At 45.1% G+C, this 15661-nt stretch overlaps 1 protein-coding gene across 5 annotated transcripts in view; it reads left to right on the top strand.

Annotated features, from left to right (window-relative positions):
* LOC124722065 (transcription factor CP2) overlaps positions 1-15661 on the top strand; it is an 881222-nt gene that overhangs the window by 528698 nt on the left and 336863 nt on the right. The gene's annotated exons all lie outside the window — the stretch shown is intronic.

The raw sequence follows: 15661 nt of genomic DNA, 5'->3' as shown, positions 1-15661 counted from the left end.
ATGGCACCTACCGTGGGCCGTTATGTTGCAGCTAAACCTTCGAGTCCGAAAATTAACATCGAACAGATGGAACAATGGTCTAAATTCAAAACTAAAAGAATGTCGCTGAAAAGCGACATCCATACAGATCGCATCCATTGCAGCACATCTAGGAAAGTGTACGTGCTCCTAACATAACGCTGCTTCAGACATAAATAATGTCGCCCCCAAAAAATGGTTCAAATGGCTCTGAGCACTATGGGACTCAAAATCTGTGGTCATAAGTCCCCTAGAACTTAGAACTACTTAAACCTAACTAACCTAAGGACATCACACACATCCATGCCCGAGGCAGGTTTCGAACCTGCGACCGTAGCGGTCACGCGGTTCCAGACTGAAGCGCCTTTAACCGCACGGCCACACCGGCCGGCTGTCGCCCCCATACCCGTGCTTCTTCACGGTAGTGGCAGAATTGTAAAGTTTTATCAGGGGTGTGCCAAATTAATAGACGGCGAGACACACTGCAGACTAAGTCGCAGCTCATCATTCAACAGCACCAGTTTATGTACCTATTGTTGTTACAAACTGAAACTAAAATTTTTGACCTCATGTAGGTTGAATATATTTGTTGTGTGTATTAAAGTAATCTATCCAGGAACCCACCACCTAACACCTTAAAACTAGATACCAGAATTTATTCTGTAACATTAACCAAACGTGTCATTGTACATAATAATGAGGACCTGGTATTTCTGGAGCAACTAGTACCTCGGCAGTCTGTATAAACGAGGGTTGGAACTTTAATAGTGGCAACTATTTGTTTACAGCTCGTACAAAATAGATACGTGTTTCAAGGTTCTACTGGCCTTCAAAGTAGTCACCAGCATTGTGTATAACCCGTTGCCAGTGATGTGGAAGTCGTAGGATACTTTTAGCAGTGCCAGTTGTGTTGACAGTTCGAGCGGCACGGCCTACTGCCCGACGAATTTGTAGCAGTTCTGAAGCGAATGCTGTGAAGTGTTTCCTTCAATTTAGAAATCGAGTTGAACTTACGAGGGCTTAAGTCAGGGGAGTGCAGTAGGTGGTATAGCACTTAGCAGCCCCATCAGTCAAACATATCAGTAACAGCTTGCACTGTGCGTGCTTGAACATTGTCCTGCAAAATGATGGTCGGGTCCTGCAGAAAGTGTCATCACTTCTGTCTCTATGTTGTTCATTTTTGGAATACAACCTACGACCAGTTCCAACAGTCGTACTTCACTGTTTAAAAATTACAAAATGTGACTGCTCACAATAACTACAGTGAAATTACTATACATTTACTCTGTCTCGTGTTACATTGTCCAGTCGTGTAGAAGTCTCTTAGACACGCAGCTGTTTTCTTTCTGTGAGCGTGAGATGATCTTCACCGGTATGGATACGGTGTAAGAAGCTGGTGTAACGCCATTCTGAGGGTGTGGTTCCACCGATGTGATGCCAGAAAAACTTTCCTAATGATGTAGTGGTCGTTAAACAGAACGTCATTGTTCAAGGAGCCTTCACGATGGGAAAAGACAACACATTCTTACGCCACGCCTTTTTTTTCTCTAACACTTACTAGCAATAGCCGACAGTTGACGGCTTCTCAACCGAAAGCATGCCAGTGAGTAAATCATCCCTCTGTGTGTAAACATCTCCATTCTTCGTACCTACTAGCTCAACATTATCATTTGCTTGTTACCGCTCTTTGTTGAGCTCTTCCCAATCACGCAGTGCGCATGTGATTATTAGATTTGCGAATTTCCTTTCGGCATGTGTAGCCTTCTGCGAGAAACGATGCGGGTATCCTGAATCAGGGCTCAATAACCATCGATCTGGTAATTTCCGCCAGGATGTTTCGAGGCTTTGCCCCCTATACCGTCGAGTAAAAAACGAGACGATTTAACCGCGTTGCTGAGGCAGAAAACAAAACTTCACGCGTTTTTATTTATAGTTTGCTGCAGCTATAACATGCAACACGAATTGCTAGATCGAGCCGCGCGGGATTAGCCGAGCGGTCTCAGGCGCTGCAGTCATGGACTGTGCGGCTGCTCCCGGTGGAGGTTCGAGTCCTCCCTCGGGCATGGGTGTGTGTGTTTGTCCTTAGGATAATTTAGGTTAAGTAGTGTGTAAGCTTAGGGACTGATGACCTTAGCAGTTACGTCCCATAAGATTTCACACACATTTCAACATTTTTTTTTTGCTAGATCCATCTGAAAGTGCACTCACTGATCACACTGAATGAATCGTTTCCGCAACAGAAGGGCGCGAGGTTTGAATCAGACTTCTCAGAGAGTTGCCGGATGCTTGACACAGCACTAAATAGTCTTGGTTACTCCTTGATAGTGTTTGTCTTTTGTGACACAGTGCGTTCTTTTTTCGATGGAGTAGTTTGGAAAAGTATAGATACTCAAAAACTAACACTAAACGGAACACGTTCGTGGAGGTCTAGCCAGTTTGCATTTCAGTGGAGAAATTCTTGGGAGGAGGACGCTGCCGGTTATGCTGGACAGAGATGTTTACCGTAGAAGTAATGTCGGATGAGTCACAAGAAAATTATTGTCCGTGTTAAATAATAAGTGGTAGTAAGATTCGCGCTCTGAGATTTCAGGACAAACTTTATTATCTCTATCTGTCTGTCTCCGTCCGAACAGGTCTCGGAAGGCCCAACGGTACCGACCGACCGAAGTGTCGTTCTCGGCTGATACGCGTCACTGTATGCGGATATAGACGGGCAATGGTCAGCACACAGCTCTCCCGGCCGTTGTCTGTTTCCGTGGCCGGAACAGCTACTTCTCAATCAAGAGGCTCCTCAGTTTGCCTCTGAAGGAGTGCTAGCCACGCCCGACAGCGCTTAACGTCGGTGATTTGACGGGAACTGGTTTTACCACTGCGGCAAAGTCGTTGGCACTTAATTATGTATGTACTTAGTGATTATTATTATTTTACATGTCCGAGACGCCTGGTATAAGTCTTACCCTTGGACGCCACTTCGGCTATTTGCGTTTCCCTAACCTATCCGTTATCGAGTCGGGGAAAGGGGACCTCCAATTTAATATGAAATGCGAACCACGTGTTCAAATGGTTCAAATGGCTCTAAGCACTATGAGACTTGACATCTGAGGTCATCAGTCCCCTAGACTTAGAGCTACTTAAACCTAACTAACCTAAGGATATCACACATCCATGCCCGAGGCAGGATTCGAACCTGCGACTGTAGCAGCAGCGCGGTTCCGGACTGAAGTGCATAGAACCGCTCGGTCACAGTGGCTGGCTGTACCACGTGTCTTTTCTGGCGATTTTTCACATCGTTGAGAGTCGAAGGCTACGTTAAACCTGAGACGGAAAAATCTATGATCCGACCGAGATTCGATCCCGCCATCTCTCGGTTTCCACGCACGTTTTTTACCGCCTTTCTTTTTTTATTTACAGAATAGAACAAAGCGTGTTTGGGAGAGAGAGTGGGCAGGGGTTGAAAATACGAGGCATGGTCACGGTGTCCTCGTCACCTTCTGGCGAGCAGCGTTGATCAGCAGGAAAGTAAATAGCCGGATACACGGGAATATAGTAAGGGGTGTTATTTAGAAAGCAATGTTGTGGTGTGGAACTAAATAACTGGGCTACATACTGTCTGCGTGTCACTGGATTGTTCCACTGACGTAAGAAAATGGGGGGGGGGGGGGGAGGGGCGGTTGTAGTGTCTACTCAAGGGAAAGGATCGGCGATAGTATGGTCCGTATGCGCATTGCCGACATGGTCCGCGTATAACATGGTAATTGGATGGTGCGGTACACCGAAGTCAATTCCCGGCCCATATCGACCCACCGCGACATCATTAAGTCGCGAAACGTTCGGTGAAATTCAAATGACAGACTATTTTGTCCTGGGGACTTCTTCACCGCTCCTTTGTCTAGTGTCACATTGATATCAGGTTTGACGTCCTCTATCAGTGCTGTTGCCGCCATATTGTCTAGTGCACGCGTCACATCTCGTAACACGTCCTCAGTTGTCTCTTTCTCCACGTTCCTACCATCGTAGAAGTGACGGTAATGTTCCACAAAGACGTTGACGACGGCCACTTGGGTGGTAACCTGTTGGCCGTCCTGTGTGGTAAGAGTCGTGATGAGCTGCCGCCGCCGGCGGCGGGGTTCAGCGACGGTGTGGTTAGTGGAAGGTGGTTCGTCGCCCGACTGGTCACGTCGCTGGCTTCTCACAATCACACTTTGTAGCTTGCAGTGTGTCAGTGACGGTATCTTCACCTTTATTCTGTGTCATTCCTATTGGTTATCGTGGTATGGGGTTGGATGTCGAGTTCATGCAGTATGGTGTAATAGTGGTCCATGGTGTGGCGGTGCCACTCGGCTACTTCCTTCCTATACTGGACTGGCATGCGTTGGCTCGTCGGTTTGGAGCAGTCCAGCCACCACAATAGTGTGGAAGGGTATATGGGAAAACGGCGTTCACAAGTTGTCCGTGCTGTGGCTATGCACTGACAGCAGTCCTCGTCTTGTAGATCAGACATGTTCATATTTCACAGTACATGGCAACACCAGACCATCTGATGCTGGATGATCGCCATGCGGATCATATCTCTGTGATTCGAGAAAGTGAATAGCCACCACTCGGCACCCTACACACCCGGATACAGTTCTGAGGAGATGTACATCTGGTTGAGACTTCTGGTTGCGTGACTGGTGAGAAAGGTGTGTCTGGGGCAGTCACCATGCACCTTTTCCCACGTATCAGAGAGATGTAGGTCAGGCACCACCAAACCAAGTTCCTGACAAGGAGTGTAGTGTGGCACTTGGTCTTCGAGCCCAGTTGTGCCTGACAGGGCATATAAGTTAATGATGCACATTCCCAAATTTGTGAGAGCCACCAGGGGTGGTGGAGGCGAGTAGAGTCGTGTCAGATACGGAAAGGCTGCCACGAACATAGATGGCCGACTGGATCACATGTGAATTTATTGGCAGCGAATCTGTAAACTTTGGGGAGTGTGTCTAGCCTCACTTCCTGCAACAAAGTGATGTTGACATCTGACACTTGGAGCATTTCACATACCATTCATATTGGTCATCACAACCCTATATGTTTGCCGGCAGACCACAAGAGTAGGGTGTCAACCATGTCGTTGAACGAGTGTGGGACCCACAAATCACATCGCCACACTGATTTTCTGTGATGCGGCCTAATGTAACATATCTAAGGGGCTAGCACTGACTCTGCCTCTCTAGTGTCGGGTCTTGTGTGTTGTCCTCGTCAATCCAGGCTGTAGTCGTGGGCGCATACTTGTCATCCATGTGTTCATTCGGCCCTGGGAGGTATGCCTGTGGTACTAGTAAGGAGGTGGGTGTTTCATCTTGAATAACAAGGGCCGTGTGGTTTGCCAGAGTGATGGCCTGGGACATCCCAGTCGACTATGCTGGCCCAACTCTGTCGCAGTCGGCTATCACATTTTGATGTGCGCCTTCCTGACGGGCATGTTCGTCGTCTTCTACTGAATGTATATATCCTTGTTCTGAAATTGTCCTGCGTCTCCACTTGCAGTGTCTCAGGAAACGCTGTTTCCGCACGTGAGCGTTCTGTATCAGATGACGGCGAGGAACTGTGTTGCTCCAGCATGAAGGCCTCTGTCAGCATGATGAACGACTCGATTTGTATCTCGGAGTCATTGGCCATTTCGTCAGTCGGCTGTGGCGCCGTTTGTGGCGGAGGATCGGCACCCAGTCGGGTCAATGGATTGCCCATGCGATGTCTGTGGGGACGGCGCGATCGGTTGAACAACGTAAGCGGGTGATGGTGTGAGGTGGCGAGAGATGTCAGGATCACCATGTACGTCACCAGCATTATGGTTGGTATGAATGGGATGTAGCTGGGAGGTGCATAATCCTGCACTGTATGCTCTCAGAACTGAGATCTCCCTCTTTGCTGCACCCAGAACATGTCCTGGGTGTGCCGTCATACATTATAACGGCGCGGCATCCACCAATTTGGAGGTACGATTGCACGTAGACCTGGCTGCACAGGCCAATCTGCCGGACTCCGCTCAGGACGGGGTATATCTTGAATTATGTCAGTTTCTCTGCAATGTGGTTGTGCAAAGTGCTGTATGGACGGAGCGCCGCAACAACTTCCTTGGCTAGTAATTCAAAAGTTAACTCATGCCTAATCCGGCGTGGTCCACGCTGAAATTAGCCACGTAGCTACCAGAGTGGCAAAATTGGAGGCCACGACCCGCTTCTCTGATGATCTGGTCACATGCAGTGTCGTTAACGACCTTGACATAGAGCGTGCTAGAAACAGTCAAGAGATGGGTACCTATAATGTCGGTTACCAGGATCTTTGCGTCGTTGCATAGAAATTGTTCCACCTCGAAGACATTGTGTCGGCCAAAGTCGGTGCAGAAAGTAAACTGATTCGCCACGTTGTTATGTAAGCTAAGGCGACTCACACGTGGCTGCCGATAGAACGTAAACACAGGTGAGCAATCACTCCGCGTGCGGCACACAGGCGGCGTGTCCACACCGCTACACTGACGAAAGCAGCCTGCCCGCTAAACCACCAGGCCCAACATGTTTTGATGAGTGAGTTTGCGAGTATCAAAAGATGTGACATAAATTTCTGTGTTTTTGACTCCATTGACTTAGAAGGTTAAATTTTTTACGCCGCCAATGTATTGTTGACTTTAGTATTCGGCATAAATTGGAGAGCTAAAGAATTTGGTACACCTGCATAATATCGTGTAGGGCCCCCACGAGCACGCAGAAATGCCGTAACACGACGTGGCATGGACTAGACTGAAGTAGTGCTGGAGGGAATTGACACCATGAATCCTACAGAGCTGTCCATAAATCCGTAAGAGTACGAAGGGGTGGAGATCTCTTCTGAACAGCACGTTGCAAGGCATCCCAGATATGCTCAATAATGTTCATGTCTTGGGAGTTTGGTGGCTAGCGGAAGTGTTTAATTTCAGAAGAGTGCTCGAGGAGCAACTCTGCAGCAGTTCTGGACGTGTAGGGCGTCGCATTGTCCTGCTAAAATTGCCCAAGTCCGTCGAAATGCACATTGGACATGAATGGATGCAGGTGATCAGACAGCATACTTACGTGTGTATCACCTTTCAGATCATATCTAGACGTATCAGGGGGTCCCATATCACTCCAACTGCACACGCCCCACACTATTACAGAACCTCCACCAACAGTTCCCTGCTGACATGCAGGGTCCATGGCTTCATGAGGTTGTCTTCATACCCGTAAACGTCCATCCGCTCGATACAATTTGAAACGAGACTCGTCCGACCAGGCAACGTGTTTCCAATGATCAACAGTCCAACATCGGTGTTGATGGGTCCAGGCGAGGCGTAAAGCTTTGTGTTGTGCAGTCATCAAGGGTACACTAGTGGGCCTTCGGCTCCGAAAGCCCATTTCATGACGCTTCGTTGAATGGTTCGTGCGCTGACACTTGTTTATGGCCCAGCATTGAAATCTGCAGCAATTTATGGAATGGTTGCACTACCGTCACGTTGAACGATTGTCTTCAGTCGTTGTTGGTTCCGTTCTTGCAGGATCTTTTTCCGGCTGCAGCGATGTTCAAATGGTTCAAATGGCTCTGAGCACTATGGGACTTAACATCTGTGGTCATCAGTCCCCTAGAACTAGGAACTACTTAAACCTAACTAACCTAAGGACATCACACACATCTATGCCCGAGGCAGGATTCGAACCTGCGACCGTAGCGGTCGCGCGGCTCCAGACTGTAGCGCCTAGAACCGCTCGGCCACATCGGCCGGCGTCTCTGTATCTAAATACGCATGTCCATATCAGTTTCTTTAGCACTTCTGTGTAAATTTCGCCTATGTATCTCTTCCCGTTTCTGAGAAAATGGAATTTGTAACAGCCAGATGGACGGACGGCAAAGTGATCCTGTAAGAGTTTGGTTTTAAGTGACTGACGTATGGAACCGTAAAAACTTGGCGGATACTACAGTGACAATCCCAGACTCGTCGCAGATGACGTGATTATCTGTTATAAAATTTTATCAGATTTAAGTTATGGAAATATCCAGTTTGTTCTTGGTGGAATATTAAACTTGACACAGCTATCTTCTGGTGGATATTGGGAAACAGCTTTTATTGTATCTTAAATGTACGAGGGCATGCTGAAAAGTAACGCAGCCGAATTTTTTATGTGAAAACTCTTAAAGCTTTTTAAATAAAACAAAATTTATTAACATTCTGCATCTTAATTCATACTGTCTACATATTTATTTCTCGACATAGTCAGCCTGGCGAAGAACACATTCCTCCCAACGACAGATCAGTTTCTTGATACCGTTTGGACGAAGTCCTCGAAATCTAAACTCGATTATAGCATCGTGTTTCTCACGCACCGGAATAGTTGCTGTACACACTGACATGGTACGCAATGTAATTGGAATCCCTCTAGAGACAGAAGGCTGTAGATATGTAGACATGAAGAATAAATATGCAGAATGGTATTAAAGTTTGTTATATTTGAAAAGCTTTAGGACTTTTCACATTAAAAATTAGGATGAACCCTAAAAACTTAGCAGATAGTACATTGGGAGTCCCAGACTCGTCGCAGATTTCGTGGTCGTCTATGATGAGGTGTTATCTGATAAAAGTTCTGACCACCAACCATAGTAACGGTAACACCATCAGCTGGGATTATTGGTTTATATCTATGCAAGCTGTTTCGATGTTACAGCACACCATCTTCAGGACCCTTTGTGATTACAGATACCAACGGGATCACCCAGAGTCGTAGAGGGGCCTGAAGAACCGATTACATGTGAATAAAATCAGTAAATATAGCTGATGGTGTTACCGTTACAACATATAAGAATATTGAACTGGTGTTTTAACTCTTAAAAGCTTTTAAAGATTGTAAAATCGTTCACCTCACGAAATTTTAAAAAAATGTAATAGAATTTCACTACAAAAATCACATAATCGCAGTTCCAGCTAAAGTAAATGTCAGAATTCGATTTGCGGGTAGAATACTGCGAAACATTTTTTGTTTACGAAAGAAATTATTTACAAAAAATTTGACGGACTGTACTGCAATACTGCTTTAGTGTGTAATATGGCAGTGAACCAGTAGGGGACATCAGTCATATACAAGGAAGTCTTTAACTTGTTGTTTCTCTTGCGAGTGAATATAACGGAAATGCTAAAGAAATCTTGTCTGTCAGTCACTCGAATAAGGGCGCCTAATGTCTCTCGAAGCTCTAATAGGAAAATATAATGAACTGATTTCCAGGTAGGAATCTACGAATAGTTTTCAATGTTTCTCATGTCACTTATGTAGAGATCGCGAGCATGAAATTTGACAAACGTCTCGCACAAAACCATATTACCATTTATACTTGCACAATCAGTCTGTGAATGGAACTGGAAAGAAAAGAAAGTAAATACATGGGATCTTGAAAGGTACCCTTCTTCAGCCGAACAGCTTTTTAAATATTCGGTCTGGCTAAAACAATCATTAAAAGGCAGAATGTAAATATTATTCAAGAATGTAATGATCTTGTATTATTTCCATAGATATCGTTTTGGCGTAGATGTTGCGCCGGATGATAGCGTTGATGCCTTTGACTGGTTGTGGGAAGATGATAGAAGGAATGCAATTATGAGATCGTGGGGAAGAAAGGGCATCAGGGACATACGTGGAATCTAGTGTTAGGGGCGGTAGCCTGTAGTACGGATTTTTTAATTGAACAGTTGCAAAGGTTCCTTCATTAGTGACGTAATCCAGGGGAACAGGATTAAACAAGAGTATGAAGGCGGAGGAAAGTGAAATGGGAGTGTTTCTGGGAGTATACGGCAAGTGGCATTCATATGAAATACAGAACGTGCAGCCAGAGCTACAGGCGTTGGTCAGAAATATGGAAACATAAAAAACACAACACATTACCATGTGTAATACTGTGCAGAAAACCCGATTGCATTAGAAACAGCTTCCAGTCGTCTCGGAGGGGATCCATACAGGTCCTGTATGGTTTTCAAGAGAATCTTATACCATTCTTCTTGCAAAATAGTAGCAAGTTCAGGTAACGACGATGGAGGTGGATAGCGATCACGCAGCCTTCTCTGCAAAGTAGATCACAAAGTCTCAATAAAATTGAGATAAGAGTATGGTGACCAGTGGAGGTACTACACTACTGGCCATTAAAATTGCTACACCAAGAAGAAATGCAGACGATAAACGGGTATTCATTGGACAAATATATTATACTAGAACTGACATGTGATTACATTTTCACGCAATTTGGGTGCATAGATCCTGAGAAATCAATACCCAGAACAACCACCTCTGGTCGTAATAACGGCTGTGATACGCCTCGGCATTGAGTCAAACTGAGCTAGGATGGCGTGTACAGGTACAGCTGTACATGCAGATTCAACTCGATACCACAGTTCATCAACAGTAGTGACTGCCGTATTGTGACGAGCCAGTTGCTCGGCCACCATTGACCAGACGTTTTCAGTTGGTGAGAGATCTGGAAAATGTGCTGGCCAGGGCAGCAGTCGAACATTTTCTGTATCCAGAAAGGTCCGTACAGGACCTGCAACATGCGGTCGTGGATTATCCTGCTGAAATGTAGGGTTTCGCAGGGATCGAATGAAGGGTAGAGCCACGGGTCGTAACACATCTGAAATGTAACGTCCACTGTTCAAAGTGCCGTCAGTGCGAACAAGAGGTGACCCAGACGTGTAACCAATGGCACGCCATACCATCACGCCGGGTGATAACGCCAGTATGGCGATGACGAATACACGCTTCCAATGTGCGTTCACCGCGATGTCGCCAAACACGGATGCGACCACCATGATGCTGTAAACAGAACCTGGATTCATCCGAAAAAATAACGTTTTGCCGTTCGTGCACCCAGGTTCGTCGTTGAGTACACCATCGCAGGCGCTCCTGTCTGTGATGCAGCGTCAAGGGTAACAGCAGCCACGGTCTCCGAGCTGATAGTCCATGCTGCAGCAAACGTCGTCGAACTGTTCGTGCAGATGGTTGTTGTCTTGCAAACGTCCCCATCTGTTTACTCAGGGATCGAGACGTGGCTGCACATTCCGTTACATCCATGCTGGTAAGATGCCTGTCATCTCGACTGCTAGTGATACGAGGCCGTTGGGATCCAGCACGGCGTTCCGTATTACCCTCCTGAACCCTCCGATTCCATTTTCTGCTAACAGTCATTGGCTCTCGACCAACGCGAGCAGCAATGTCGCGATACGATAAACCGCAATCGCGATAGGCTACAATCCGACAAGCATTTGCCTCAAACAGTTCAGAGAAACAACGGAAAAACTGAGTGTGGATGAACGGACAGTGATCTGAAATGGTGTTTGCAGGGCGGTTAGGACTACTTATTTCAGGATTTCGCTCACACTTGTAGGAATAGGTCGGGTGGGATACGTTATAGGTGCTACATTTTGGTGGGGACTGCAAGTGATGTCATTATATTAAGTGGTACTGTGACTGTGGAGCCATGAGGAGTGCTTTATGCGTTGTTGGGTTAGGTAGTCATTTTACCACGTCAGTCCAAAAAGTTGTGAGACTTGATTAATAAAAAACAGAGAAAAGTTAAGATGGTTGTTTTATTGCTTCTGGTGCTCTAATAGTATCTCCCACCTCCCCTCCCCCACCCCTCTCCACTTCGAGTACAACGCACAGAATGTTCGTGCAACCTTGTGAAACTGTCAGAAAAGTCATCCTTTGGGATGTTGTTCAATTGGTGCGTCATATTGGCTTGAATCTCGGTTATGTCGTCAAAGCGTTGACCCTTCATGTGAGTTTCTACACATCCTCGTTTTGTGGTAGTCCCGTATTGATAACACGAATTTTTATTTTTATTTTTTATAAATGAGTTGTCCGCATTTTGCAAGTCGCGGCAGGCCTCGAAGCGTCGTTTTCGTTTGAGAGTCAACGAGTACGGGACAGACTTTGTAAACACATTTCTCTTTTTCAAAATATTCTGGAGAATGTCTTGAACACTTTATTTAGAAATTTTGCTACATTGCGATTTGTGCACGTATACAGGTTTACAGTACCTGCTTAGAACTGACTTCCCGAATGCACATATGCTGTTTACAGTTATTAGTCCGAGCTGCCGCCGTAGTTACGCAGGAATAAAAGTTGTCTCGGAACTTTTTGGATGGAGGGTGTACATAAGGCATTTGTGGTAACGGTACACTTTGACTTCGGACTGGGATGATTGAACAAGATGTCTGCCTCAGTAAATGACGGCACCATGGGTCATCAGGTAAACAGTAACTGTTGGGAGTTATGAAGAATTGCACCCAAGAAATGTTAGACAAGAGTTGTTGCGCATGCGGAGGGCTTCAGATATCGGAGGTTTACAGGCAGAAGTGTGAGCAGGTTGTGGTGTTCATTTCATGACTTCATGTTTAATCAAATGGAATGTATTTTTCAATTTCTCCGCTGTTAACAAATGGCTCTGAGCACTATGGGACGTAACTTCTGAGGTCATCAGTCCCCTAGAACTTAGAACGACTTAAACCTGACTAACCTAAGGACATCACCCACATCCATGCCCGAGGCAGGATTCGAACCTGCGACCGTTGCGCGGTTCCAGACTGAAGCACCTAGAACCGCTCGGCCACACCGGCCGGCCGCTGTTAACACAATGTTTGCAGGTACTCTTTCCGATGTGAGTCAACTTATGTCGTGGGGTATGCAACACGTGTGATGGAGTTTATTACACAGTCGTGTTGTTCCACTTGCTGTGATGTGTAGGTGGAGCTTTGATATATGAAGCTCCCTCTTCCGTTAATCCATTTCGGTAATATTTCCCGGGTGACTCACTATTCTCAATAAGTAGCCGGAGAAGGAATTAGTTAGGGCTCTTCTTCGTTTCAGTATGCTCCCTTCCAACAAACCTTAATCTGGTGTGTCTGTTCGCCACGGCAAGGTTTATATCGTATTTCCAACGTATATCTCTCTGGATAGACACTCCTGCATACGTGACGGCTATGATTGATACTAGTGACTGATTTCCGATCGTATTATCAAATTATATCTGGTCTTGTCTGTTTTCAGGCATTACATATATTTTTGTTCAGCGTCATTTTAGTATCTTGTACCGCTTGTCTACAAGTCTGCTTCATTTCGAAGCAATTATGTAACGACTTGACCTCCGTGTATGAAACTGCGTTGTCCGCTAAGTTACGTATATAAATCTTGAGCAATAATGATCTTATCGTACTTCATTCAAATACACCGAACGCTACTTTTGCCCTTGGTGATGTCTTGGCATAAAGAAAGACGTATCGAGTTCTGTTTGCTAGAAAGTCTTCATTTCAAACACACAACTGTTCCGAAGCTCTTAAACACGTGTTCTGTGTACTAGGTGATGCTGTGCCACTGTATAGGGAGCTTTCCAGAAATCAAGAAATACATGCCCTGCCATCCACAGCTTTCTGTACCTCTAGAACGTACAGAGGAAACGAAGTTTCATACGGTAGTTGCTTGTGCATTATATGTCGAGCCCAACAAAGGAGTTATTCGCTTTCCACAAAAGAAGGTAGTCATAGTCGAGCACAAACTACGTTCCATAATTCTACAACAAATTGATGTCAGTAAAATGCGGGCCAACCATAGCGCCACCTGGTTTCCCCTTTCAAGCTAGACGAGTTTCGTTCTTTGTAGTTTTTTCGTTTGATGCTTATTTCGTGAGATATTTTGCCCGGTCACTATCAGTGGACCACCCTGTATACTTAGCAGCAAGAATATTTGTTTCTTTCTGTTAAAGTGCGGGTGCATGCACTTTGTATTATCTGCGATCTGTTTGCTGTAGGCTAATTTCGTTGTGGTATATCTCAGCGACAGGCTGTTACTGGCCTATATATCACGTATATGAATTTGGGCCGTGGCACAATTGTAGGGAGGTCACAGCGCCATCCCGAACGAAAGACGTCGCTGCGTTGTGGTGACACGTTCCAGAGATGCAGCGCTGACGCAGAGTGTCGTTATCTAGGAAGCTTCCGGTGATACCCTGCTGTGGGCACCGCCCGACTCATCTCAGCGGTCAAGACGCTGCCAATGACACACTATTTATGTGGCAACAACGAGGTACTCTTGATGAGTTTATCGATTTCCCAGAGATGATGATACAAGCCGTTGGAACGTTTCGTATATGGAACAGTGTGGCTCTCGGTATAACGTCGATTTGCGTCATATGGAAGAACGCTTGGTGCTTATTCATGGAATACCGAGGTCAATTTCCTTCAGGTTTTGTAATTAGTTATTTAGCTTTTTATTTAGATTTGATTTTATCGAACAAGGTGAAGGTACTGAGGGCCTCTCTCACCTCAAACCATATAATCTGAGTTGAGGTCCTTGTATTTAGAATGATTACAACGTTCTGAAAGTACAAAACGTCATCTAACTCTGCAAAATGACGCAAGTGAGGTTGGACACTGTTTTGAAATATCGAAATAGCGATGGAAGGCGAGAACATGTTATCTGAGGATGGCAGCTTGCTGCCTAAACACGTCTAGTAAACGATGTCTCAGCTAGAAAACAGGGTTTCATATATTGCAGTTTATGATATCAAACTCATAGTATGTTAAAAAATAAGTTGTCTTGTTATTGATTTGTTGTCACAACAGATGATCTTCTTATTTAGTTGTAAATAAAGGTTTAAACTTTCTTTATATATTATGAGACTTCCAAATTATACTACGTTCAAAAATCTCTCTCTCTTTCTGCAGATAATTTCATTTTTGATTTTATGACGAACGATTCAAAGGTTCCCTCGCAGCACACTCCTATTTTGTGCGGAAATTCCTCTCAGTATCGTAGAGCATTGAAGGTAATGCAGTCAAGACCGCTACGGTCGCAGGTTCGAATCCTGCCTCGGGCATGGATGTTTGTGGTGTCCTTAGGTTAGTTAGGTTTAACTAGTTCTAAGTTCTAGGGGACTAATGACCTCAGCAGTTGAGTCCTATAGTGCTCAGAGCCATTTGAACCATTTGAAGGTAATGCAGTGTTCATTGTATACACCATTGTAAATCTTTTTTGTGATTTATTTTCATTTCTTTGCTTTTAACTTTTTTTATCCGGTATGTGGTAATTATGTAGTGACTCATACCATGACCAAGTAACTTTTGGTCACGTGGACCCACAGAAGCTAAAGAATTAAAGTGAGGAACTAGATGAAGTCGTTCAACGTAAAGATGCTTATAGGGTTTTTATGTGAGGATGAGCATCAACGAAAAACGCAGTTACGTTTATTATTATAAATCTCAATAGGCTGCATTGCAAGTATTTGAGCACATGTTTACTACGTGGGTCGTTCAATAAGTAATGTCCCACATTTTTTTTCTCTGAACATATTTATTGTTAAGAGTCAGAATTTGGTGACAATATACATCAACATGTCTTGTCCATGTTCTATTTTTCTACGTAGTCTCCATCATGTTCTATGGCCATACGCCAACATTGTGGAAGAACATGTATTCCCTGATGGCAAAAGCTCTTGTTCTATAGGCGTAGCCATGTTTTCACTGCATGACTGACACTCTCGTCGTCTTCAAAGTGTGTTCCCCGTAGAGAATCTTTAAGCGGCCCAAAGAGATGGAAGTCCGAGGGTACCAGGTCCAGACTGT

Source organism: Schistocerca piceifrons, chromosome X (assembly GCF_021461385.2).
Source record: "Schistocerca piceifrons isolate TAMUIC-IGC-003096 chromosome X, iqSchPice1.1, whole genome shotgun sequence".
Classification (NCBI taxonomy): Eukaryota; Metazoa; Arthropoda; class Insecta; order Orthoptera; family Acrididae; genus Schistocerca; species Schistocerca piceifrons.
Note: the sequence above shows the minus strand (reverse complement) of the source record. Positions and strands in the feature narration are given on the sequence as shown.